The sequence below is a fragment of the Psammomys obesus genome, unplaced genomic scaffold (genome assembly GCF_907164565.1).
Source record: "Psammomys obesus unplaced genomic scaffold, mPsaObe1.curated_primary_1811, whole genome shotgun sequence".
Classification (NCBI taxonomy): Eukaryota; Metazoa; Chordata; class Mammalia; order Rodentia; family Muridae; genus Psammomys; species Psammomys obesus.
This window is the reverse complement of record NW_026593286.1, coordinates 25,326,148-25,351,933: the sequence shown is the minus strand read 5'-3', so window position 1 is coordinate 25,351,933 and position 25,786 is coordinate 25,326,148. Positions and strand designations below refer to the sequence as shown.

At 37.2% G+C, this 25,786-nt stretch overlaps 1 pseudogene; it reads right to left on the bottom strand.

Moving 5' to 3' along the window:
- Positions 1-22,758: 22,758 nt before the first annotated feature.
- Positions 22,759-23,225, bottom strand: LOC129683678 (myosin light polypeptide 6-like; annotated as a pseudogene).
- Between the last annotated feature and the right edge of the window lie 2,561 nt (positions 23,226-25,786).

Genomic DNA, 25,786 nt, shown 5'->3' with positions numbered 1-25,786 from the left:
TGGGCACCAATAGTCTTATCCAGCTGTAAACTCTGAAAACTGAAATGGCAACTTGCTAAGGAAGATGTACCCAACGGTGAAACAGTGACATGACTGCTACAGGGGTAACCAACTCTTCTTGCCTTGGCTTCGAGGCCTGTTAAACAGGAAGAAATAATATTCGCAGCACTATAAACCCAGCCATTAACGATATGAGTTTCATATCTGTGACCCACACAGACAGTTCTGTTTAAAATCCACTGATCACAAAAAAGGCATGAATGTGGAGCAGGATCTGAGGGGAGGAAATAGGAATGATGGTGGCGAGAAGGAAACAGAAGGCATATATATATGCAATTGTCAAAGAACAAATTGAATCAATCAAAAAGAACTAGAATCCAAATATCAAAGTCATCACAAACGAGATCAAAATGATTTGTAGACTTAAACGTAAAAATAGAAGTGTAAAGCCTGTAAGAGAGAACACTTGTGAAGCTTGGTTTGGGCATGAATCTTCAACAGCTGTAGTACCCTCCCCATGCCGAGTAACACTGGAGTTTACACTGCTCAGATCTTCAGATTTGTCCTTACAGAGTGGCTGTCTTTTGCACTATTTAGAGTTCCTGGAAATCCTTCAAAGATGATTTGCAGATGCATGTCCTCTCTTTGCACCACTGCAAGTATACCACACTGCTTAAATTGTTGTTTCAAATACAGGTTTAAAGTATAATTTGATACCACAGGCGTGAAACCTCTGGCTTCATTATTCTTTTCCAATATCTCTTTGGTTATTTGAAATATTCTTGGTTCCATATAAATATTAAGAGTTTTTTCATAATTTCTGGGAGACATATGGGTGAAGTTAGGCTCTACAGATGGCACAAGGTTGTAAACTACGTCCTTTCCCAGAATTCTGGGAGGGGGACAGGTCAATATACTCTTCCTTTGAAGAGGTGAGCCTATGTGTTTAACTTTTCCTGGCTTCTCCGGGGCTCATCTGTGTGCATAAAGACCTCTATGGAAAGTTCCTAATATCTCAGCTACAAAGCTCAGCCAAAGGATCTAAATAATAAACAGGATTTTTTTTTTCATGCAAAGACTGGATGTTTTTTGTTAAGTCTTATTAAATGCTTGCCAGTTTAAAGAAATAAAATTCCTCTTATAACAACTTGTCATGACACAGCCATCCTCAACTATAAAAGGTCAGAGCATGTGACATCACCTACGTTACATAACAGACTTTGAGAAGTTCAAGAAAAAAAAATACGGTTTTAATTTTTATCTTCATTTTGCATTTAATGAAATTGGTAATGATTTGCTTACATCTTAGAATCTGGGAAGAAACCAAATAATTCATTTTGGGAATGACTCACCTTAAAGTAATTAATATCCAGGACATTCAGATCTAAGCCTGGAATAATTAAAGTATTAATGAGAGGCTCATTCACCACAAATAGCTTTCTGGCCAAAGTGGAAGAACGCCTGTGATGGATGAAGACAGAAAAGGAATGACTCAATGGCTCTGAATAACATATGGAAAAAACACAGCATTGAAATTGATAGAAAAGGGTAAAAGGTTATTAAAGCTTTAAAGACATTTTATAGTCTATTCCTACTGAGGTTTCATATTTTATATGGGTTATTGAACATAAAATTATAAAATAATATCAACCAAACATTATCTTATTAATGACAATAAAAATCAAGAGGACATGAAGTTGGGAAGGAGATGGCGTTGGGGAACTAAGAAGAGTTAAAGAGAGGTAGTGGTCGAAGGGTGTGATCAGTATATACTGTAAACATATATAAAACATTCAAAAAAATGAAAGTATTTGTAAAAGATATACCTGGTTCATCTGTGCAAAGCATTTATACAGCAGGATGTAATGAGGAGTTTTGTTGAGGGAGGAAAATATATTCTTGACTCTAAAATTACATCACTTGGTCTGAGGGCACTTTGTCTTCTATATATTTATTAAAATTTCCTTGAAAATATTAAAGAGACAGTATTGGCATTAGTTAATATTGAAAATATATGATAAATACCATAATTAATCTATTACAACTATTTAGGCAAACGGTACATTTAGAGATTTTATTGATAAATCTGTTTTAATTTTCTGTGAAATAAGTTTGCCAAAAGTTTAATGGCGCATTACTAAACAAAGATGAGAAAAAAAATTTTGTGTGCTTATTTAATTTATTATTTTCATTGTTACATACTATTCCATTATAAAAATTTTTCACAGTTTATTTAGTAATTATACTTGTTTTTTTTTCTTTTTTCTTTTTCTTTTAATCACAGGTCATTCACTTTTATCCTAGCCTTAGTTCCCTCTCTCTTTCCCTCCCAATCCCACCCTCCCTCCCTCATCTCCTCCCTGCCCCCTTCCAAGTCCACTGATGAGAAAAATTTTATGTGCATCAAAAACTGATTTTATTCCAACCCTCTATTAGTTTCCAGTACATATATTACTAATCTTTTATCAGCGGCTGACTAGAAGCAGGTGAGAGGTAGATTACTGATATATTTTCCAAGTTTTATAGAAAAATGGCCATACTTTATAATGTGTCATTAGGCAATGTGGTTTGAAAGAATGAAAATGCCACCCCCCAACACCCTTCCCCCAGAATCACATATTTGGATGTTTGGTTTCCCCGTTGTTTTAGGAAGAATTAGAAATGTGGCGGTGTTGGAGGGTGTGTAGGTTTTGAGGTTCCAAAATTCCACAGATGTAGCCCAGGCCAGCTCAGTGGCCAACTGGGTTTTCTAGTAATGGGAACGGGACTGTCTCTGGCTTGAACTCAGTAGCTGGCTCCTTGATCGCCTCCCCCTGAGGGGGAAGCAGCCTTACCAAGCCGCAGAGGAAGACAATGCAGCCAGCCTTGAGGAGACCTGATAGGCTAGGGTCAGATGGAAGGGGAGGAGGACTCCTCCTATCAGTGGACTGGGAGAGGGGCATGGGAGAAGAGGGAGGGAGGGTGGGGTTGGGAGAACAAAAGGGAGGCGGCTACAGCTGGGATACAAAGTGAATAAACTGTGATTAATAAAAAAATAATTAAAAAAACTCCACACCAGTCAAAGTGTCTCTGTCTTCCTAATGCCTGTGGGTCAGGATGCAAAACTCTCCGCTACTGCTCCAGAGCCATGCCTGTCTGCTTCCTGCCCCGATGATAATGGTAACCCTCCAGAAGCTGTAAGCAAGCCCCCAGTTAAATGTTTTAGTTTCACAAGAGTTGCTTTGGTCCTGGTGTCTCTTCACAGCAATAGTAACCAAGACAGATACATCACTATTTCTAAGTTTTTTTTTTTTTTTTTTTTTTTTTTTAATTTAAGAGAGGAAACACAAACAATGTATACTCTTACTGTAGAAATAATCCCAGGCATGACACACATCTTTACAAGGCTATCACTTAAGTGCCTGAGGCAGGAGGATTGGCATCCTGTAAGGCAGCCTGCCTTACAGCTTGAACTCTGTTTCATCAAGAAATGTTGTCTGAAGATTTTTAAATCCCTCTTCCTCAAAAATGCATTCCAAGTGCCTTTTGCAGTCAGCAAGTAAGAGGATTTGAAAGTGAGTCGCAAGATGAATCACTGGAGTCTTTCTAGTGTGACTTGGTTTTTTGCAAGTGTCTTATTAGTTTTTGCTTTTGTTTTTAAGCCAGCAATTTCTGTATTTTTTGTGGATGTATGCATGTGTAGGTGCATATACATGTGAACATAAATGTTTGTGGACATGCACACACAAGTATGCTTAGGACATTAACTTCTCTTAGCTTCAAATGCTTTATCTGAAAAATGAGTATAATATGGGCCACTTTTCAAAGTTGCTGAAGATATTAAGACAAGGCATGTATTGTTCACTGTCTTAAAGCTTGATTATAAGTAGAAAGCCATAACAAGTGTCACAGTGATAGTTTTTACATTACAATAGCTTAACACATACAGTTTGATGAATGTGGTCATATTCACACATAATGGTACAATCAGGACAATGAGATAATTACCACATTCTTCACCTCCAAACATTTACTTATGTTCTTTTGGTATATGTTTTGGCAGAAAATTTCTCAGTTATATGTCTTATAAGCAGATAACATTAAATCTTCTCTGTTTTGAAATTTAGCATAGATTTTTACATTGCTAACCACAGGCACAATACTGTAGTGGCTCTCTAGCCTCTTTATCATGATTAACAAACATTTGCATGCACCGAATAGTAACTCCAATATTCCTTCTCCCCCTGGACCCTCACAGCCACCCTTTCCTTCCCTGCTTTTATGAATTACAGTATTTTGGATACCTCTTGTCAGTGTAATGATGCAGTTTGTCCTGTTATAAGCTTATTTCACTTGGCATAGAGTTGTCCTCATTCATCCATGTTGGAAAATGGCAAGGCACTTGTTGAGCACATTTTCCTTTAAAATGAGTGAGGAAAGGAGACACCCAAGACCAGCAAACACATGTGCTGTTTGAGCTATTATATGTCAAAGGTGAGTCTTGTAGGATGAAATGAATCAATGAAACTGAGCCGCAACTCACACTTCAGATACAAGGTTTGTTGTTCTAAATAAGGGTTTTATGCATGTACGCAGCCAGATTTGAGGAAAAGGAGCCCACTTTCCTGATTGCATAGAAAGGCTACCTACCAAGGAAAGCTGTGGAGTGGTGTGTGATGACTGCCATTTCTGTAGATGACTCAAATTCCTGAGTGAGTGTCTCCAAAGCAGTGGTGTCACAACCCAAGTGTTGCCATTCATGGCTTCCCTGTTCTCAGGTAAATGTACTCTGGAAGGGGTTCCCTCCGTGGAGAGAATAGTCTAAGGGAGAATAGTGATGAACACAGACGAGAATAGAGAAGAGGACATAGGTGCTTCTATTCTTCTCTTCCTACAGCACACCAAAAAGCCTTCTCATCTGTTCTTTAGGTGAATGGTGTTAATGTGTGCCCAAATTGGTTGATGAAACCAAGAGAGGATTGTGAGTAGGTAACCAGAATCCACTCTGTAATATACATACATACATATATATATATATATATATATATATATATATATATATATATATATACTTTCCTAATTAGAAACACTTTCTGAAACAGGAATTTGAGTATTTGCCACACATTCTTCAGTATAACTTTTTTCTTATTTGAATCTTTTTAATTTTTTAAAAAATATTTTGAACAATTTATTCATTTTTTATCCCTCTTGTAGCCCCATCCCACATCTCCTCCAAGTTCCACCCTCTCTCTCTTCCCCTCTAAGCCTTTCCTCCATTCCAGTGAAAGGTAGTCTCTGTTAAGATTGGTGAATCTGCTGCAGCTTGAAGAAACATTTATATTGCATCAACTCTGAATCAGCATTGATAATTAAAATAAAAATAATATAGCTATCAAATAGACTGAAAAGGCAATGATAGTGTTTGGTTTTTGTACAGAAAAATTTTCTCTCCAAGATTATTTTTCTGTCTTTTATAGACATGTCATTTTATGAAAGACAATTTGACACATTAGAAGTGCTTTGACTGACACTTATTTTTCTCTGCTCAGATTGGGAGACAAAATGAACAACACATACCACATAATATTTCAACGACATGTCTTTATACACACTGGGAAGATTGCATTAAAGTGCAAGCACTTCTTCCACTGTTTCCAAACCATGCATTATAGATCACTTGAAAAAAGTTACCCTCTAAGGTACAATCTCCATGTTTATACACCAGTCCCAAAGCTTTGAGGGAAGGAGAGGTAAGTCAAGATCTTTGAGGTGTTTCTAACATTCTATGCTTAACTTCATTAGGTCAGTAAGAACCTTGAGTCTGTCTTTTGGTGTTCTTGCTCCTTTTCTTCTCTTGTATTACATGCTCTAAGGACTCCAGATAAGAGGGTCTCAAATCTCAGCTCAAGGACAGCTGTTATCACTGCACACTTGGTAGAAATGAGATTCCAAGGAGTCATTCCAGCCCCTGAGTTAGGAACTCTGGGGAACCTATGTTTTATTCAGCCACCGAAGAAGGCACTCTGATATAAGCTGAAGTACAATAGTGCTGCGCTGGACACAATTCCAGAGCAGTTATGAAGCAATGCATCAAGGGAGTGCCTGGGACTGGGAGGGCTGATCAGTGCGTAGGAGGACATGCTGTTCTTCCAAAGGACCTGGGCTCAGTTCCCAGCATCCACAACAGGTAGCTCACAGCCATCTGCAACTCCATTTTCATGGTGCCCTCTTCTGGCCTCTGCAGGCACTGAATAGGCCTTCCCACACACCTATAAAATAAATAAAAACTACATATTTCTTCTAGATTGGCCACACAGAGACAAAAAAAAAAAAAAAGCTTCTTTTGTATTACAGAAATTCTCTCTTTTATTAAGATTTTAGCAGCAATATGGAAACATTATTTCTAAGTGTTTCCATATTACTAGGTCAACTTTGTTAATTTCACAACTAACAGAAAATTTATGACACATTGGTTCATTAAGACCGTATTTACTCATCCATAGCCAAACTGTGCAAGGCTAATGATTACATTTGTTTTCCTGTCCCTCCAATGTATTAATTATTCTACCTCTCTCAATTTATGTTGGAAGATTTTGCTGTTGTTTTTTGCTTGTTCTTTTAATTTTAATCAATGATGCCCCGTTGCAATATGGAAGAGAAGTGTCTTCTTGAAGTTGTTCTAGGTCTATTGAGAGATTTCAGATCATGGAAAAAATGAGCCTCTGTACAGTGACTTTACAGCAGTAATAGTCTCCTAAGTCAACTTCTTTTTCCATTTCTGGTTTATCATGGTCATTTGCTTTGCATCTATATTAATTTCTTTTGTTAAAATTAGTCAATTTTGCTTCCTTAATTATTCTTCAGTTGCAAATGTAGCACACATAAATTAATGGCTGTAAATTAATTAATTAATTATGATTAGCATAAAAGTTAATGATATGACATGTTTCTCTCATTTCTAGTATTTTAATATCCTAAACACACTTCACAGTCATTTCATTACTTATAAGAGACAATTGTATATGCTCTCGATAGCCACATTGTTATCCCGGATTTGAAGCAGAGCTCTAATGCCCCTCTAAAATAAGTGCTCAGACATTAAAACTTAGAGAACTCACTGTCTTCTGTAGATATTTTTAGAACATGCTCAGGAATCACAAAGAAATTCTTCCTCCCTTTTCATTAAGTTCATAAACAATATGATGACTTTCCCAGTGTCATAATTTCAAGTCCGACAAGTTAGAAACACTTTAAGGCTAAGATCAACAATTAACAGACCACCCTCCCTTTGTTATGTAATGGATTAACATTGCCTCTAATGTAATTATTTGTACTAATGTAAAGAATGATTTGAAAAGTAGGACTTATATTTATATAAAACATATAGGATTCATATTTCAGCAGGATATAAAAAAAACTGAAGTGACTCATAGTAAGGTTTGAGAGTCAGACAGCTAGGATACATTTTTTTTTTTTTGTATAGACAGTAAGACTCTCTGTACCTTCATTTCATCTATAAAATAGAAATACCATAGCTATTACTTATTTCATAAGGTTGTTATGATAGTGAAATAACATAGGCTATGTCCAGAGCTCTCCACTGACACCCACAAACTGTCAAAAATCCATCAATGGCAGATATTTCATACATCTCTCTGTGTTTGCAAAATAATAAAAGATCTTGCCTTTCATACTTCCCAGAAGGGCCTAGCTTTGTCAGGCTGTGTGTGCATATGCTTACATGCACGTGTGGAACATGTGTTTGTGTTGTGTGTGCCTGCATGTACGCATGTGTATATGCACATGAATGCATGTGTGTGTATATTAATTTGCACATATGTGTGCCTGTGTGTGTATGTGTGTAGGGGTATACAAGAGTGTGAACGAACGTGCAAGAAGCAAAATCAATGGCAATATGACAATAGGAGAGTCTCTGGAGTTGGTGAGGAGAGTTGCATAGCTAGCATGAGAAGGACATTGGACGCTTGAGTTTGTATTGCTGGGCTGTAGCTTCTCCTTCCAGAGATAACAGTGTAGAACTTGAGCTGTGTGAGAATTGGTTATCATGCTACTTTCATTCTTTAGGATGTGTGGCCATTTTCATTCACTAGAGCAATATTTTTTTTTTTTTTAACTGATAGACGACATAGTCTCTGTTTGCTATTATTAAAGACAGAGTTAAATGAGCAGGCCAAATTTCTATCTGAGTTTTACTTACAACATTATGAAAATGATCCTCCCAAAATTAGAGATTTAAAATAAATTCTGCATATCTGCAGCTTAATAAAAGGACCGATGCATGTACATGGTCTAAAAATCAAAGGTCAATGATTGTGCATTATTTATAAATGCTCAAGATCTCAGGACGAGCACAGGGTTTTCAGAACCATTTTTACCTGATTCGATGCATTTTTTTTCCCTACAAAGATACTTCTAGCATAAGTGGTATAAATTTTCAGACCAGTTAGTCAGTCTTCCCTTATGACCCACGCATTGGAAATAGAAACAGAAGTAGGATATTTACGATGTTGGACCTTGTTAGTTTTGTTCTCTTACTATCTGAACTCTTTTGATTATATAGGTACATGTGTGATCAGTTGGTGTAGGGGTAGCGGTTTGGAAACTTTTATTCTTATTTATTTATTACAATTTATTCACTTTGTATCCCAGCTGTAGCCCCCTCCATCTTCTCCCAGTCCCATCCACCCTCCTTCCTATCCTGTTATGTCCCCTTCCCTAGTCCACTGACAGGGAGGACCTCCTCCCCTTCTATCTGACCCTAGCCTATCGGGTCTCATCAAAACACAGCTTATTATTTCAAAAATCAAGACAAATGGGAAGTTGATAAGAATTTTATAATGTTACAGCAGTGGATAGCCGAACCATTGCTTTTGTCCAATTTCATAACATTGAAATACAGCACAATGTGAGCAATATGTCCAGAAGTCAGAAACCTATATCATCAGTATGAAACTGCGTTTTTAAAATTCACTAATAGTTCTAAGAGATGTGCTGATCTCAAAAACGTTCTCTACCAAATCAGCCTGTGGTTTCTTAAGATCCGCAAAGTTACCAGGGTATGTGAGTGAAGCCTGGTTTCCTATTGACTAGCAGTAGCAGACATTAACTACAAAGATGTCAGGTTCTAACCACACAGGTGTCCGGAAATTGTCATATAAACTGACAAAAAGTGAAAGGGAACAAAAGAGACAGAGGGACCTTCAGCTTCCAATATGGATGAGGTTTTTGTATTTGAGGCTATAATTTATACTCTATACCTTAAATTCTAAAATAACCACTGAAGTGGATATTAATTCCATTTTAAATAAAGGCAACTGGGTTCAGAGTATTAGTATGATTGTTCGAAGATCATCCATTTAATAAATTCAGTTCCTGTAAAAGACATTATAAATGGAAGCAACCAGAGTGTACTCTTTTGTGCCTTTTTTTTTCATTCAGCATAATTTTATTCTCGTAATGTCATAGGAAACAAAAGTGATTCCATTTTTATAAAAATCAACGCCAACATTTTAACCTAAACTTGTTACATTTCCAACCTTACACTGTTTTCTTTTACTACAGAGACAGGAAAGTAATGTAAGGCCGATCTTAGCCCCTATAAGAAACACATAATGCAGTCACTCCTGGTGTGATCTGATAGACTAAGAGCAGAAGGAAGGAGAGGAGGACCTCCCCTATCAGTGGACTTGGGGAGGGGCATGCGTGAAGAAGGGGGAGGAAGGGTGGGATCGGGAGGGGAAGAGGGAGGGCTTTATGGGGGGATACAAAGTGAATAAACTGTAATTAATAAAAATAAATAAATTAAAAAAGAAAGAAACAGAAAAAAAAGGGTGCCATAGCATAGCCATGCAAAGAAAATTGCAACCATCTGGTGCAGCTTCTCCAGAAGATATAAGAAAACAGAACAAAAAGAAAAGTCTAAAAGACCCATGTTTCAGCAAGTATACTGACAAAAGAAACTCATATATGATAATGGGAATGTAAATTGATAGAGTATTTTGGAAAGCTATTTTCCCATTATACAGTTCACTGGAATGTTTCCAGAGTCTACAATCCAGCTGTTCCACTGGTAGGTCTATGAGTGTGTGCTGTAGAAACTGCTTACAGACGACTATCAGTGCATACAAAAGAACGCCAGAGACTGTAGTGGGCTGATGAAGGACTCAGTGGGGAGACACTTGCCACCAAACCTAGTGACACGGCTTCAAGTCCCAGGTGGGACTTTTTCTCTGACTTTCATTTGAGTATACCGTGCCACGCATGTATACCGACACATGCAATAAATAAACAAACATGATAAAACTTTTAAACGTATTACATATTATTTGTAATCATTTCAAGCTTAAATTGACCCTCAACTGCCATGGCCCAGATCTGAATTAACTTGTTAAACTCTATAAAGAATATGCATAATGATCACAACAGTGCTGGCTTAGTGAGATCCAAACCAACTTACATGTTTCATTCTTATGTCTGTTGTTACCAAAATGGTATATTATGCTGCTGAGAGAAGTGTTAACATATGGTAAGCTGGAAGAAAAAGCTATAATATCAGTAATCATAAAACCCAGAGAAACATAGGACTAGAGAGAGGGAGAAAGAAACAGTGACTAAAAGATAATTCGGAAACCTCGTCCTAGGTATTTCTAAATTCATGTGCTCTGATTAGCTGTATGTGTGTGTGTGTGTGTGTGTGTGTGTGTGTATGCACATGTACACACATAAACCCTACATGACTGCATACACGCAGGCATGTACACATATACATGCATGCAGTTGTACACACACGCAGATAAACACATGCGTGAAAGAAAGCACATGCAAACACACGTGTGTATAAGCATACACATGTACACAAACATGCATGCACACACACACATATATAAATGCACACATTTCTACCTATAGCATCGCATATTTCATTTAATATGAAAGAAGGGCTGGTAATCAAATCATGAAGGTGTCAGAGTTTTCATCTGGAAACAGTAATAATTTTTTTTTCTCAAAAGAACCCCCATCAACATGAGACAAAATATTTTTGAAGGAACATATGACAAATATCAATAACAGGGGGAAAAACTAAAATCTTCCTGTTTGTTTGAGGTTGGTGGAATAATCGTTTGGAAAGATGAAATATTAGTTACAGATACAGATATAAAAATTCAAATAAAAATTGGCAATTAACTCAAATTGTATATTAGAAACTGATTCATTTTAAACAAATTTAATTGATTTCTTTTAAAATGTATTTTAAACACACCACATTTATTATTATTATTATTATTATTTAGTGTTATTGATATTTTTCATCATTTCTTTTTTTTTAATTTTATTTTTCTTTTTAGTTACATTTTATTAACTCTGTGTCCCAGCTGTATCCCGCTCCCTCATTCCCTCCCCAACCCCACACTCCCTCCCTGGTCTCCTCCCTGCCCCTTTCCAAGTCCCCTGATAGGGGAGGACCTCCTCCCCTTTCATCTGACCCTGTTTTATCAGGTATCTTCAGGGCTGGCTGCAAAGTCCTCCTCTGTGGCCTAACAGACTGCTCCTCCCTTGGGGGGGGGGTCAAACAGCCTGCCCTTGAGATCCTGTTAGAAATAGTCCGTGTTCCCCTTACTTTGGAAAACTACTTGGTTACTGAGCTACCACAGGCCACATCCGAGCAGAAGTTCTAGGTTATATCCATAGATGGTCCTTGGTTGAGTGTCAGTCTCAGAAAAGACCCTGTGCCCAGATATATTTGGTCCTTGTGGAGCTCCTATCCTTTCCATATCATACTAACTTCCCTTCTTTCATATGATTCCCTGCACTCTGCCGAGGGTTTGGTTATGAGTCTTAGTGTCTGCTTTGAAACACTGCTAGGTAGAGTCTTTCAGATGCCTTTTGTGGTAGACTCCTGTCATACGTTCAATGCACATCCCATTTGTCTTTCTAAATGAGGATTAATCACCTTCGCCTGTGTCCACTTTCTTGATTATCTTCTTTAGGTGTGTAGATTTCATTATGTTTATCATATCGTATAGGTCTATATAAGCGAGTATATACCAAGTTTGTCTTTCTCCTTCGGGGATACTTCACTCAGAATGATCTTTTCTAGATCCCACCACTTGCCTGCAAATTTCATGATTTCCTCCTTTTTGATTGCTGAGTAGTATTCCATTGTGTAAAAATACCACACTTTCTGTATCCATTCCTCCGTTGATGGATATCTGGGTTGTTTCCAACTTCTGGCTATTACAAATAAAGCTGCTACGAACATGGTTGAACAAATGTCCTTGTTGTGTACTTGAGCAAATTTTGGGTATATACCTAGGAGTGGTATAGCTGGGTCTTGAGGTAGCACTACTCCTAGTTGTCTGAGAAAGCGCCAGATTGACTTCCAGAGTAAACACCACATTTAAAGTGTAAATTGTATGTTTACATATGAAATAACGCTGCATTAAAATGATTTGACATATGATTCTGAAAGTTGATTTCACTGACATTAGTGCAAGCGGAATGAGATGTGTCCACTCAGCATCATTGATGGCCACTTTGACACACTTGAGTGAGTATTAAGGTTTGTTTTAGGATAAAGGGGTTCATAATACAAAAAATTTCCCTGTTTTTTTCTAGTCAATTTCCAAGGAGAAAACTAAGTTGAAGATGAGAAAATCTATTATTGGATAAGTGAATAAAGTAAAAATGAAAAAGAAAGCCCCAATTAAAACTTTAAGCAAAGAAATGGCTTTCAATATCAAGAAACTTTCTATATCCAAGCTAACACTGGACAATATGAGTAGTTTATCAAATTTGAATGTAAATTATGGATGTTCCATCAGGCTAAATGTGAAAGAGTATAAATCAGTTTTACCAATGATGAAAAAGGAAATCTATTATAATAATGCTTTTTTAGGAAATTAAAATGAAACAGCTTTTAAAATGTCTTTTAGGAGATAAGAGAATGGCTCAATGGATAAATGAATCACTTGCTGTGTAAGCCTGACAATTGGAGTTTGAGTCTCCAGAACCTGTTCTTGGGCAGAGAAGGCAGTCTCTTACGGTCCAGTACTCTGAATGCATAGAATAGGGTTCTCTGGAGCCAGCTAGCTGCTGGAGAAGTGAATTCCTGGCTGTCCTGGGTTGCAAAGTTTGATTCTCTCAAAAAAACAAGAAACAAAAATAAATATATAAATATAATGTATTGAAACATCACATTGTATACATAATTTTGCCAATTATAACATGTAAATTAAAAAAATCAAATGTCAAAATATTGTTTAAGAGACCAAGGAGATAGCTTTCAGTTAAAGGTTCCTGTAGTTAAGCTTGACTACCCAAGTTTGAGTCCCAGGACCCACAGGATGGATGAAGAGAACAAACTCCTTCAAGTTGTCCTCTAACACTCCCTGCTCCCTTCCATCACTGAAGAAGAAGAGTTATTGTTTTTATGACACATATAAAATTATTTAAAAACTAGGAACATTCTTCTTAAAATGTTATATTGGACTAGCATAGCCCATTACCCTCAATTATCTAAAAGACATTCATAAAACTCATAGTAGTCTTTTAGACTCATGGTTTTCAAAACTAATTTCATCAGTTGAAAATTACTTTCCAAGTCAACAGGAACTACTTTCCAAGACACAATAATTATCTGATTGCTTCTGTTTTTAACTGCGCAAGTGTTTATAGTGTCCCAAAACACCCACGACAAATACAGCCATGTTTCCTCACATTATAACTTCATATTGATTGACTACATACATCGTATGTTAAGAATCCACAGTACAGTTTCATAGTCAGAATAGTATGTGAGAGCAAATAAAAACAAGCCAACATTACAAAAGAGCTTACAAATGTACCTTCCTTTACAAAACAGCAAATGAACAGACCAAAGTGTTCTGTTTATCCCAGTTTATTTTTAATGAATCAAAATCCAAATCTTTAGAAATAACATTCTTAAGAACTAGACTTTATCAGTGAAATCAATTCAGTGTATAGATTCAGACACTGAAGACTGTAAATATGTTTCTGAAACAAATTTATATGAAAGCAATAAATTAAAGGCAGTTTAACCAGGAAGAAAATAAAACCAAGTGATTAAAAACTCCAAAGCGCGTGCACACACACACATGCACAAGGTACAGCCATTTGAAGGTGATATGATTGTCCATGTACAGTAGCTAATATGACCTACTAAGAGTAGATCAGAGCTGATAAAATAATTTAGTTACATCACAAGAATAGAGATCAGCAGCAAACAGCAGTAACCTTTTTGTGCTCCATCGGTCTTCTGTTATACTAGGTACTGTGGTAGAGTACCTGTCCACAGTTGGAGCAAATATTTATGCTGCTGGGCAACACTGAACTTTTGAGCAGCACCTTCAAGCATTTTTCCTTAAAAAATATGTCATCTTATGTAAACCTGTGAGTAATCTGATCTTTGCTTATACTGGGACTGGTTATGAAATTCTTTACTTTCAACTTAAAACAACAACAAAACAAAACAAAAAAAAAACACCCCAAAGTTGTGAGGAGGAGAGATACAGAAGGAGAGGGAGGAGGAAACAAATAACACCAGGGATGTTTGATGGTGTCTTGCTGCTTTAAATTTAAATTTTTATTTATTCATTTTACATTCTGGTAGTAGCCTTCCTCCCTCCCCCCCAGTCCTGCCCTCCCTCCCCATTTCTTCTATCCCTCCTCTCCTACTTCTCAGAGAAGGAAAGCCTCCTAGCGTATCAAGTTGTATCAGGACTGAGTGCATCCTGTTCCCCTGGGGCCTGGCAAGCCCATTGGCCAGGGAAAAGTGATCAAAAAGCAGACAGTGGAGTCCATGTCAGACTGAGCCCCCATTCCCCTTACTAGGAAACCCATTTGAGGACCAAGCTGCTCATTGGCTACATCTGTATAGGGAGCCTACCTCCAGTCATTCATGGTCCTTGGTTGGTGCTTCAGTCTCCAAAAGCTCCCCTAGGCCCTGGTAGAAAAATATAATAAGAAAACCAACAAACAAAAAAAGGAAAAAAAATAATACAAACATTATCTAAAAAGAAGTTGTATAGCTGTTTTTTTCCTGGCACATTTTCATCCAGTGCTGCAGAGACAATACCAGTAACATCATGATATTCTGGTAACAATCACGTTTTGATAATTGCTTTTTTTTTTTTTTTTTTTTTTTTTTTTTTTACTTAGGAACTTGTTCTTTGTTGTCTAAACATTTTGCCAAAAATTCTATCTGGTTGTGAATTTTCATCCTTGTTTAAAAATCTGAAAATCAGGGAAATAGAGGAATGGTTCAGCAATTGAGAACATTGGATGCTCTTTGGGAAGATCCGGGTTTGAATTCCACCATCCACATGCTCTAGTTCCATGAACTATGACACCTTCTTTGGCCGTTGTTAGCACTGCACACATGTAGCACACAGGTACATTCATACAGAAAATATACACATAAAAATTAAAAAAAACCTTCCTTTATTGAATATATAAACTCTTTTTTTCATATACTATATCTTGATTACAGATTCTTCTCCATTTGCTTTTTCCAGTTCCACCTCTCCTTACATCCTGATCCATTCCCTTTCTGTTTCTCATTAGAAAAGAATAAGCTTCCAAGAGATAACAACAAAAAATAACAAAATAAAGTATAAAGACAAAAACTATCACAGGAGCCTACCACAGAGGACTTCTGAAAGACTCTACCCAGCAGGGTATTAAGCAGATGCTGAGACTCATAGCCAAAACTTTGGGCAAAGTGCAGAGAATCTTGTGAAAGAAGGGGAGATAGAAAGACCTGGAGGGGACAGGAGCACCACAAGGAGAGCAACAGAACCAAAAATTCTGGGTCCAGGGGTCTTTTCTGAGACCCCTGCATGGAGACAATGCATGGAGATAATCTAGAACCCTTGCACAGATGTAGCCCATGGAAGCTCAGTGTCCAAGTAGGTTCCCTAGTAAGGGGAACGAGGACAGTCTCTGACATGAACTCAGTGGCTGGCTCTTTGATCACCTCTTCCTGAGGGGAGAGCAGCCTTATCAGGCAACAGAGGAAGACAATGCAGCCAGTCCTTATGAGACCTGATAAAATACAGTCAAATGGACAGGGAGGAGGACCTCCCCTGTCAGTGGACTGGGGGAGTGATATGAGAGGAGAAGAGGGAGGGTGGAATTGGGAGGGGATGAGAGAGGGGGCTACAGTTGGAATACAAAGTGAATAAATTGTAATAATTAAAAATAAATTAATTAAAAAAAACCAAAAATCGTAACACTGAAGTTGGACAAGGCAGACCAACAGAAGAAAAGGAGCCAAGGGAAGAAACAAGAATGAGAGACCCTCTCATTTGAACACCCGTGAATCCCACAAGAAAGACTAAACTGAAAGCCATAATAAATATGCTGAGGACCTGGTGCAGACCCAAGCATGTCCTGTGCTTTCTGCTCTAGTCTCTGTGCATTCAAATGAGATTGCTCACTTGATTTAGAGGGTTCAAATACTAGTCTTTAAAAAAGTAGTGATAAAATGACTCCTAATGATAGTCTGCTGTACTAATAGATCAGATGGTCCTTATTCAGCCATCATCAGAGAGGCTTCCTCCTGCAGCAGATGGAAACAAATATCCACAGCCAGACATTTTATACACAAACACACACACATACACACAATCACATACACACACAGGGGAGAGAGAGAGAGAGAGAGAGAGAGAGAGAGAGAGAGAGAGAGAGCAAATAAGTGAAAGAGAGAGTATTCGGGACACTCATCTGTAAATGGGATGTCTCCATCAAATCTTCTCTCTAATATTAAGGGATCACCATAGAAGAGGAGGTGGAAAGAGTCTAAGAGCCAGAGGGGATGAAGCCCACCAGGAAAATCAATCTTTCTGTCAATTCTGTTTAGAGGCACATATCTCACTTCAGGTATATAGATTATTTGACATTTTCTTATTTTCTATTCATTCTTTTCTCATGTTAAGCAATTTATGCTTTTATTAGTACAAATATCTCCGGGTTTTTAAAGTTGCTATATCATTTTCTTATTTTTGCTAGAAAAAAATGGTTTGGTTCTTCTCCACTTCTTCTGATTTTGTGTATCTTATGTTTCTACTCTTGCATTTCAGGGTTTTTCTTGTCCTCATTTAATTTCAGTACATAATGGTTTGATTTCATTGAACATTTTCTAGACATCACCTCATTATTATAATTTTTGTAGTCATACTTATTGACTGTTTTTGTTTAGACTTCATTTTCAAGCATTTGCATTGCTGTACATTCTCTGCTGGCCTCCGTGTAGATAGACCTAGCATCCGTTTTCTGTCTATTTGACTGATGCTTATATTTCAAACCAGTGCAATGTCCACTTCCTTTTGCTATTGTGTTCTTATCTTCGGCATGGCTACTTCAAAATGCTTTCAGTACCAGACTCTCACTTATCCTGAGGCAATAGAATAAATGACAATGTAAAGATCTTAGCGCTCTGTTCTCTGGGGTTTGTAGCAAACCCGAGGAAGGTAATTTTGACTGAGGAAGAATGAGAACGGCAGCCCGGAGTTGATTCACTTCATGCTATAGAATCCAGCATTTGGAGATTACTCCTATCTCAGAATCTACAGTGGGACTGCGCATATTCTAAACCTCCAGCCTCAGGTTTTTAACAGTATAGCTGTAGACTGTCTATATTTCTGTTGTTTACATTGTTCTGTGATCTGAAGCTAAACTTCTAGCCCTTTTCAGCTGCTTTGTAATGCCAGTTGTTTCAGGTGTTCAGATTAAAGCCTAGATAAATTTAGATAAATATTTAAAAATGTTTATAGTTGCCACTTTCAGGCTATTTTACAAAAAGCTGCATTAAAGTTTGCTGCTTTGATGGCGGATTGTAGTTGAAGTCTGTGAACTTTTCTTATAAACAGTCTATCAAACATAGGTAACACACAGCAAAAAAAGTTGGAGAAGTCTGATAGAGTGGGTGACATCCAATCTGTGCTAGTCAAATGGACATTCATGACATTTTTTTCTTTTTAAGGGAAACTTTAGCTTTCTTTCATGAAAGATCATCATCATTATTATCTCAAATAATGAAAAATACATTTCTAATTTGTTGTTGAAAGTTCTAGCGTACTTCCTCCAAGGATCTGGGAACATTATAGAAGAAGCAGGTGGAAAGAATATTGGTGCCAGGGACTGCGGAGGAGTGCTGAGAACATGGTCACACTGAAAAGAGAACTGCAGCCGTCATTATCTGTACCAGATCTGCAAAAGGTTGGATCTGTTACCATTCATTATGTAGAAGAGTGGCTCCTAAGATCCCACCCTTCACTGAGGGATTGGGGGAAATTAATGGGTGCTAGGAGGAAGGAGGTATCGTTGTCTTTAGTGATGCTGCAACTGATGAGTTGCCTATGTTCCAGAAAATTCTCTCTCTCTCTCTCTCTCTCTCTCTCTCACACACACACACACACACACACACACACACACACACACACACACACGCGGGCGCGCGCCCGAAGAGACATTTTGTTTGGAAGCAGAAAAGTTCAACATGAGAGGGAGAGGAATGAGAGAAGCTAATGAGGGATTAAAATTATAAACATTTGTGAATAAGGATGATATTTTCAAAGAAAATACTGATAATGCTGTAGAATTTAGAAATAATGAAACACTTTGTCCTTCCTGGTGAATTAAAAAAAAAAAAAAAAGACCGCATATGATCACTTATGCAACTCATTCCTTTTACTCCTTTAAATCACTTGTCCAGCATAGGCATTCATGTTTATTATTCTTGTGGTATTTTTGCTTAGCAAATAGTATAATTTCCATTAAATTCTCTTTTGAAATTTGTTTTTATTCCAATACTTAGATATTATGTCTACACATTTTAAAAATTATATAGATTTAAAACGTTCAAAATCTGTTTTTCCATATAAATAAAATGATAAATTATGTTGCGATTAATGAAAATATAAATATATATTTATAAATATAAAGATTATGTATAATCTTCTTGCTTTAAATTCATAGTACTTACTCATTAACTCAGAAATTTTAAAGTAAAATCTTTCAATGTTTCTTGCCTCTTTACTACCCCTGTATCAATATTTTCATCTGTTCCTACCTGGTTATATCATCTTCACCTTTAATTATCTATTGGGAAACAATTTCAGTAGCATTCTGTTTTCAGCTCTTATCAGAGCTTATCATTTTTCTCTTTTGTGGCTACCCCTTGAATGACAACTGTCTGTAGCTTGACACAGGCCAGGTGATTCAGGTTCTGTAGTCCTTAAACCTGTGTCCCTCCTTTTTCCTTCTGAGTCTTGAGGTATCCTTAATAAGGACAGTTTGTAACAACACAGACTTATTCTCGAACATTTCACAGCCTAGGGAATGATCTTCTGTATGAAAACCAGTGAGGGCAGAGGTAACATGTAGATGTCATACGGTGCAAAATTCCAACAGTATATAATATATTATACACATTGTTAAATATTTAATATATATATTAGATACTATAATATTATACATAATATATGTTACATATTATAAATGTTTTTGTGATAATTTTTAAAGGTTTTTATTTGCGTTATTATTTCCTTAAATATTTATGTGCTCCCATTTATCATCTTTATGAAGCTCATGATATTTGAAGATGATATTGTCTTTTAATGTAAGGATTGCAGATATGATGGATATTAAAATAATTTTAGAAGGTGCCTATATACTGGGTGAAAGTCATTACATGCATCATTTGTAGTTGCTTCTCTAGCTAGTGTCTATGAAATGACTTGTTTAAAATAAGACAGCTTTTTCTAAAGTTCTAGAATACTGTGGTGTTATTTGTCCTGTAGTGAAAGTCAGTGTTTTGTTCAGAAGAAATGAATGGATGTGACTTAAAGAGAGCTTTGTCATAATAAGGTACTCTTCAACAAGAATCCTTCATCAGGTAATGACTTTCCAAATAAAACTAAGAAATGCTCATATCTTGAGAATCAAATTTGTTCCATAAAAGATATGACTGAACCCTGTGAGGAGTTATGCGTCATTCTTGTTTGCTCTAGCTCTCTGCTTTACCTCTCCAGGAGAAAGGAAATTTTATCTTTTAGAAAGCATGGAAGGAAAAATGAGAGGCAAAGTAACACAAGTGCTCTTAAAGTCTCTATCAACGGTCCATTGTTCATTAAACCGAATGCTGGGAAATCAAAGTTCTTGTAGATTTTAATAATTCTATTTTCCTTCCTTAGGCACAGTTTTCCGGCTTCTCTTAAAATGGTCTTTCTTATAGTAATTTTAGAAATGACTAGAACATCTCTGGGTGAAGTTTATTGAGGTATGGTTACTATCAAAGAAACTTTCCCCTTTAAATACACATTTTAATGATATTTGACAAAATTGTACACTCAGGTAATTACCAGCATAATGAAGATACCAGGTGTTTCCATCACTGAAGAACTCCCTTTGTGTGTCATCCTTGTCAATTATAATCAAGCTGTAATAGATGTTCCTGTACAGATTTTTGTATAAATGTAAGCTGTATCTTAGTAGGACAAAAACCTAGTAATGAGCTTAATAGGTGATATATAAATGCATGATTAAATACATAAGAGCCTACTGAGTCATTCTTTTCTATGACAATTCTATGCAGTTTTGACATTGCCATTATATAATTCATACATATGAATATCTGAATATTAATGTGGGATATATATGAATTCTAGGTATTCTGTTACCAAAAATATTGGTTTGGTGGCATTTCATATAGATAATAACTACAGCAATCGGTGAGAGGGGGAATTATACATAGTTTTAATAACTGCATTTTCCCAATGGCTGAAAATCATGTTGAACATCTCTTCATATGTTTTGTTTAACACCTAAACACCTTTTTGAGTTAATCATGTATTAAATCTGATCTCTATTTTAAGATTTGGCTTTTTTTTCTATTTCTCCTATACTTTTATAAGGCAATGAAAATAGAAAAAAACATAAATAACAAAATATAATAAGTAAGAATATATAAAATATAAAGACAACACCATCTATAAGAATGTCTATCAATGTGAAATGTCCAAGGTTAAAATTTCAGAACATGCACATTTTCAAGTTTAAATCATTACAGAGAAGAATCAGATATTCTAGTCATTTCTAAAATTACGATAAGAAAGACCATTTTAAGAGGAGCTGGAAAACTGTTACTGTATGAATGAAAACGTAATATTTTTATGGGACAACCAACTCATTATTTTTAGACAACATTTGCCCCAATTTATCATCATGTTGATGTAATTTCAAACAGAATCCTAAAAGACTTTTTGTTGAAGTTGCAAAAGTTCATTCTAAGCCTTCTAAGGAAATTCAAAGCTTCGAGACTTGCTAGACACATTTGAGTTCATCAGAAAATAAAATCTATCTGGTCAAATGCACTGTTCTCTTTATATGTTGTTAGATTTTATTTGCTAATAAAAAACAAGCTTGTGCCCATATGTATTTGTTAGTAACCTGTAATAATTTTTCATTGTTCTCATTGCCCAAGTCTTAGTTACTTTTCTATTGATGTGATAAGACACCATGGCCAAAGCAACTTATAGAATGAAAGAGTTTACTTGATGTTTGCAGTTTCAGAAAGCTAAAGTCCATGACCTTCATGGTGGCAGTATGGCATCAGGCAGTCAGGCATGGTGCCAGAGCAGGAGCTGAGAGCTAACATGGGGGGGGGGCAAATCTATGAGTTAGGGAGAGTGAAGGGGAGAGAGAGACAGAGACAGACAGACAGAAACAGAGAGAAAGACACACAGAGACACAGACTGGTAATATTATGGAGGTTTTTTTTTTAACATTAAGACCCACCCCTACTGACATCTTTTAATGCTTCCCAAACAATTCTACGAACTGGGGACAAAGCATTCAAGTTAATGAGCCTATAGGAGCCCTTTTTATTCAAACCACCACAGTCTGGTTTTAAAATGAGAGTAATTCTAGCTTATTGCCATATCCTGGGAAATGTTTCTTTTATATTTGGAGATAATAAGAAGCAAGGAGCTACTGTGTATGAGTTCTGAGACTTATTATAAAAATACAATAGTCAGGACAGTCCACCAGGAGACTAGACCAAAAATCATTGAAATGTATGCGTAGGGCAGAAACAGGTCATTTCTAGGCGTCTCTGCCTGGAGATACTTAAGATTAATCTCAACACAAGGAAACTTTTTAAAACTGTAAATTTGAAATTATAGGTTTTGCTGTGAAAGTGTCTCAAAATGTTTATTCCTGATTAAGTTCTTCACATCTCATGGCCTGCTAGTGGTTAATTGTGAGAACACACAACAGAGCTGACTAAATTTGGGCATATGGGCTTAGATATCCAAAAGGAATCCTGAAAATTCATTTCAGATCATAATCAAATAATATTTTGTGGGCTTCCCCCTCATATCTCAGTTTAAAGATTTTTCTTGTAAGTGTCCATACATCTGCTTATTATATTGTACTGAATGTTTTATTTTCTCCTTACATCACTTTAGACCACGTTCTCCATTTATATGGGTCTAAGGCTCAGACTTTAAATCCTGTTCAGAGCCTGAGTGCTCCCAAGAGGGCAGAACTCTTTTAGTTCCTTCCTGAAAACATTCTTCACAAAGTTTTAATTTTTATTTTTTAGGGCAAAGAGCACATTCTATTTGGTGAAGGCAAATATCATCCAAAAGAGACTAGATGGGCAAGGCACTGTGATAAGGGAGCCTCTGGGGCTACACAGAAATCTCACACGGGGCTCCGGTTACAGAAATGTCCTCAGCTATTCAGCACCATCCGGACAAGCTCTTCATACTTAACCATTGCTGTCCTCGTGCCCCTCCACCAGCATCTCTTCAGTCATTCTTCCTCCTCAGTCATCTTCTCACCCAGTGTGACAAGGACATGATGGATTTCGGCACCCGTGACAGCACCGTTCCCTCCCTTGTCGAAGGTATGGAGGCCTTCCACACAGTACTCTAAGTTCCCAGGTCCTTGTCTTTCGCCACAGTCTGAAACATGGGCAGGAAGTGCTAAAAGTCCAGCGCCTTCAGGTTCATCTCATCACCCTTGGGGTTCCCCAGGACCTTAAGCACCTTGGCGTTGGTGGGGTTCTGGCCCAGGGCCCTCATCACGTCCCCACACTGGCTGTACAGGATTTTGTTCTGTCAAACAGCCGGAAAGCCTCCTTGAATTCTGCGGTCTGGTCCTCGGTGAAGTCAAACATCTCGGCTGCTCAGCTCGGCGAGACCTTTCCCGGGAGTAATGACCAGTATTCATTTTCTTCACTCCAAATTTCACAAAGAGCCAGTGCTGCTGACAAACAAACAAACAAACAAACAAACAAACAAGATACAAATATGCGAGTGGATCAGGTTGTGTCCTCTGATAATCCATTTTACCTCTGGAGAAAATGTTCTGTGACCTTCCTCATGGTTAGTTTACAAGTTTCCCTTGTTAGTTTATAAGTACAAAACACTAGTGATGATTTCATTTAAATAGTGTTTGGTTTGATCATGCCAAATTATGTGTGATTGTTAATGGAATTTTTGTGGTGATTGGCTGCTTTGTGTAATTTTAGCAGATTTTCTATATGTCTTAATTTAATGTAAGCAGCTACAACGGTCCCTCAGTGGTAAGAGTTAGATTTGTTTCCCAGTTCTTAATATTTCATGTGTCAGTCTTCCTGCATCGTGTTTTCTTGGGAATCACTGACATTTATTTTTCATCTATTATTCATAGTATAAATAAACATTTTAAGAACATTTATTTCCCCGAGTCCCTTTTATGACATTGCCATCATGGGCATTACCCTGAAGATACTACAGAATCACTATTTTCGTCAGCTATTTTTACTGCCAAATAACAAAACAAACGAAGTAGTTTGAAAAAAGCATCAGTTATATAATTATCATAAACGTAGAAAATGTATCTGTTCATAAATATTATACAACAATCACATTTTGAGGCTGAATGAAGAAATACAGGATGTAGCAAAGTGTAGCTAATAAAGTCCCCATCACATATGGCTTAAGTGTTTTATTTCTACTTTTAAAGAGTCATATAATTATGCAGTAGTGGGCTAGCCCTTGGCACACAAATCTGATGATCTGAGTTTGGTTCTCAGAACCCATGTGAATAAGTTGGATATTGTTTGCATGCGTCGGTAATCCAGGGGCCTTATATCAAGATGATGTAAAGACAGAACTGCTTGGAAGATCACTGGGCAGCTTAGCTTGGAGTATCAGTATTTAAGGTCTCTCTCTCTCTCTCTCTCTCTCTCTCTCTCTCTCTCCCCCCCCCCCGTGTGTGTTAGAAACAGCATGAGAGATCATTTCTCAACAAAGGTAAAGGAGAGGAACCAGCTTTGGAAAGTTACTTTCTGACCTCCACATACATACCATGCCACGTTCAGTAATCTTACTCTAATGCAGGTTGATGGGAGTGCTATTGCATATATAATTGTAACCTTAGAGATGTGCACAGTTGGGTTATTATAACTTATTATAATGATTATAATTGATTAATAATTACCAGTTATTATGATTTCTTAATAATTATAATCTGTAATAATTTATTATAATAAACGATTCTTTTATTGACTCATCTAAGCCCTTCAGATTCATTTTTTAATTAAATTTTATATTTATATTAATTACGGTTTATTCACTTTGTATCCCAGCTGGAGCGCCCTCCCTCATCCTCTCCCAATCCCGGCCTTCCTCCTCTCCTCCCATGTCTCTCTCCAAGTCCACTGATAGGGGAGGTCCTCTTCCCTTCCATCTGAACCTAGCTTATCAGGTCTCATCAAGACTGGCGGCATTGTCTTCCTCTGTGGACTGGTAAAGCTGCTTCTCCCTCAGGTGGAGGTGATCAAAGAGCCAGCCCATGAGTTTGTGTCAGAGATGGTCTCTGTTCCTATTACTGTGGAACCCATTTGGACACTGAATTGCCATGGGCTACATCTGTGCAGGGGTTCTAGGTTATCTCCATGAACAGCCCTTGGTCGGAGTATCAGTCTCAGAAAAGATCCCTTTGCCCAGATATTTTGGTTCTGTTGCTTTCCTTATGGAACTCCTGTCCCTTCCAGGTCTTTCAATCTCTTCCTTCTTTCATAAGATTCCCTGAACTCTGCCCAAAGTTTGGCTATGAGTTTCAGTATCTGTTTCGATATCCTGCTGGGTAGAGTCTTTGTAGGCACCTGTGGTAGGCTCTGTCCTGTTCCGTTTTCTCCCTCTTTCAATGTGTTTTTTGCCTTTTGGAGTGAGGATTGATTGATCATATTACCCAGGGTCCTCCTTGTTTAGTTTCTTTAGGTACACAGATTTTAGTATGTTTAGCCTATATTATATGTCTAATATCCATTTATAAGTCATTATGTACAGTGTATGTCTTTCTGCTTCTGGGATACCTCATTCAGGATGATCTTTTCCAGATCCCACCATTTGCCTGCAAATTTCATGATTTCCTTGTTTTTAATTGCTGAGTAGTATTCCATTGTGTAAATGTACCACAATTTCTGTGTCCATTCCTCTTCTGTGGGACATCTGAGTTGTTTCCAGGTTCTGGCTATTATGAATAAAGTTACTACAAACATGGTTGAGCAAATGTCCCTGTTGTGTACTTGAGCATCTTTTTGATATATGCCCAGGAGTGGTATAACTGGATCTTGAGGCAGCTCTATTTCTAATTGTGTGAGAAAGCACCAGACTGATTTCCAAAGTGGTTGTACAAGTTTACATTCCCACCAGCAATGGAGGAGGGTTCCCCTTTCTCTACTACCTCTCCAGCATGTGTTGTCACTTAA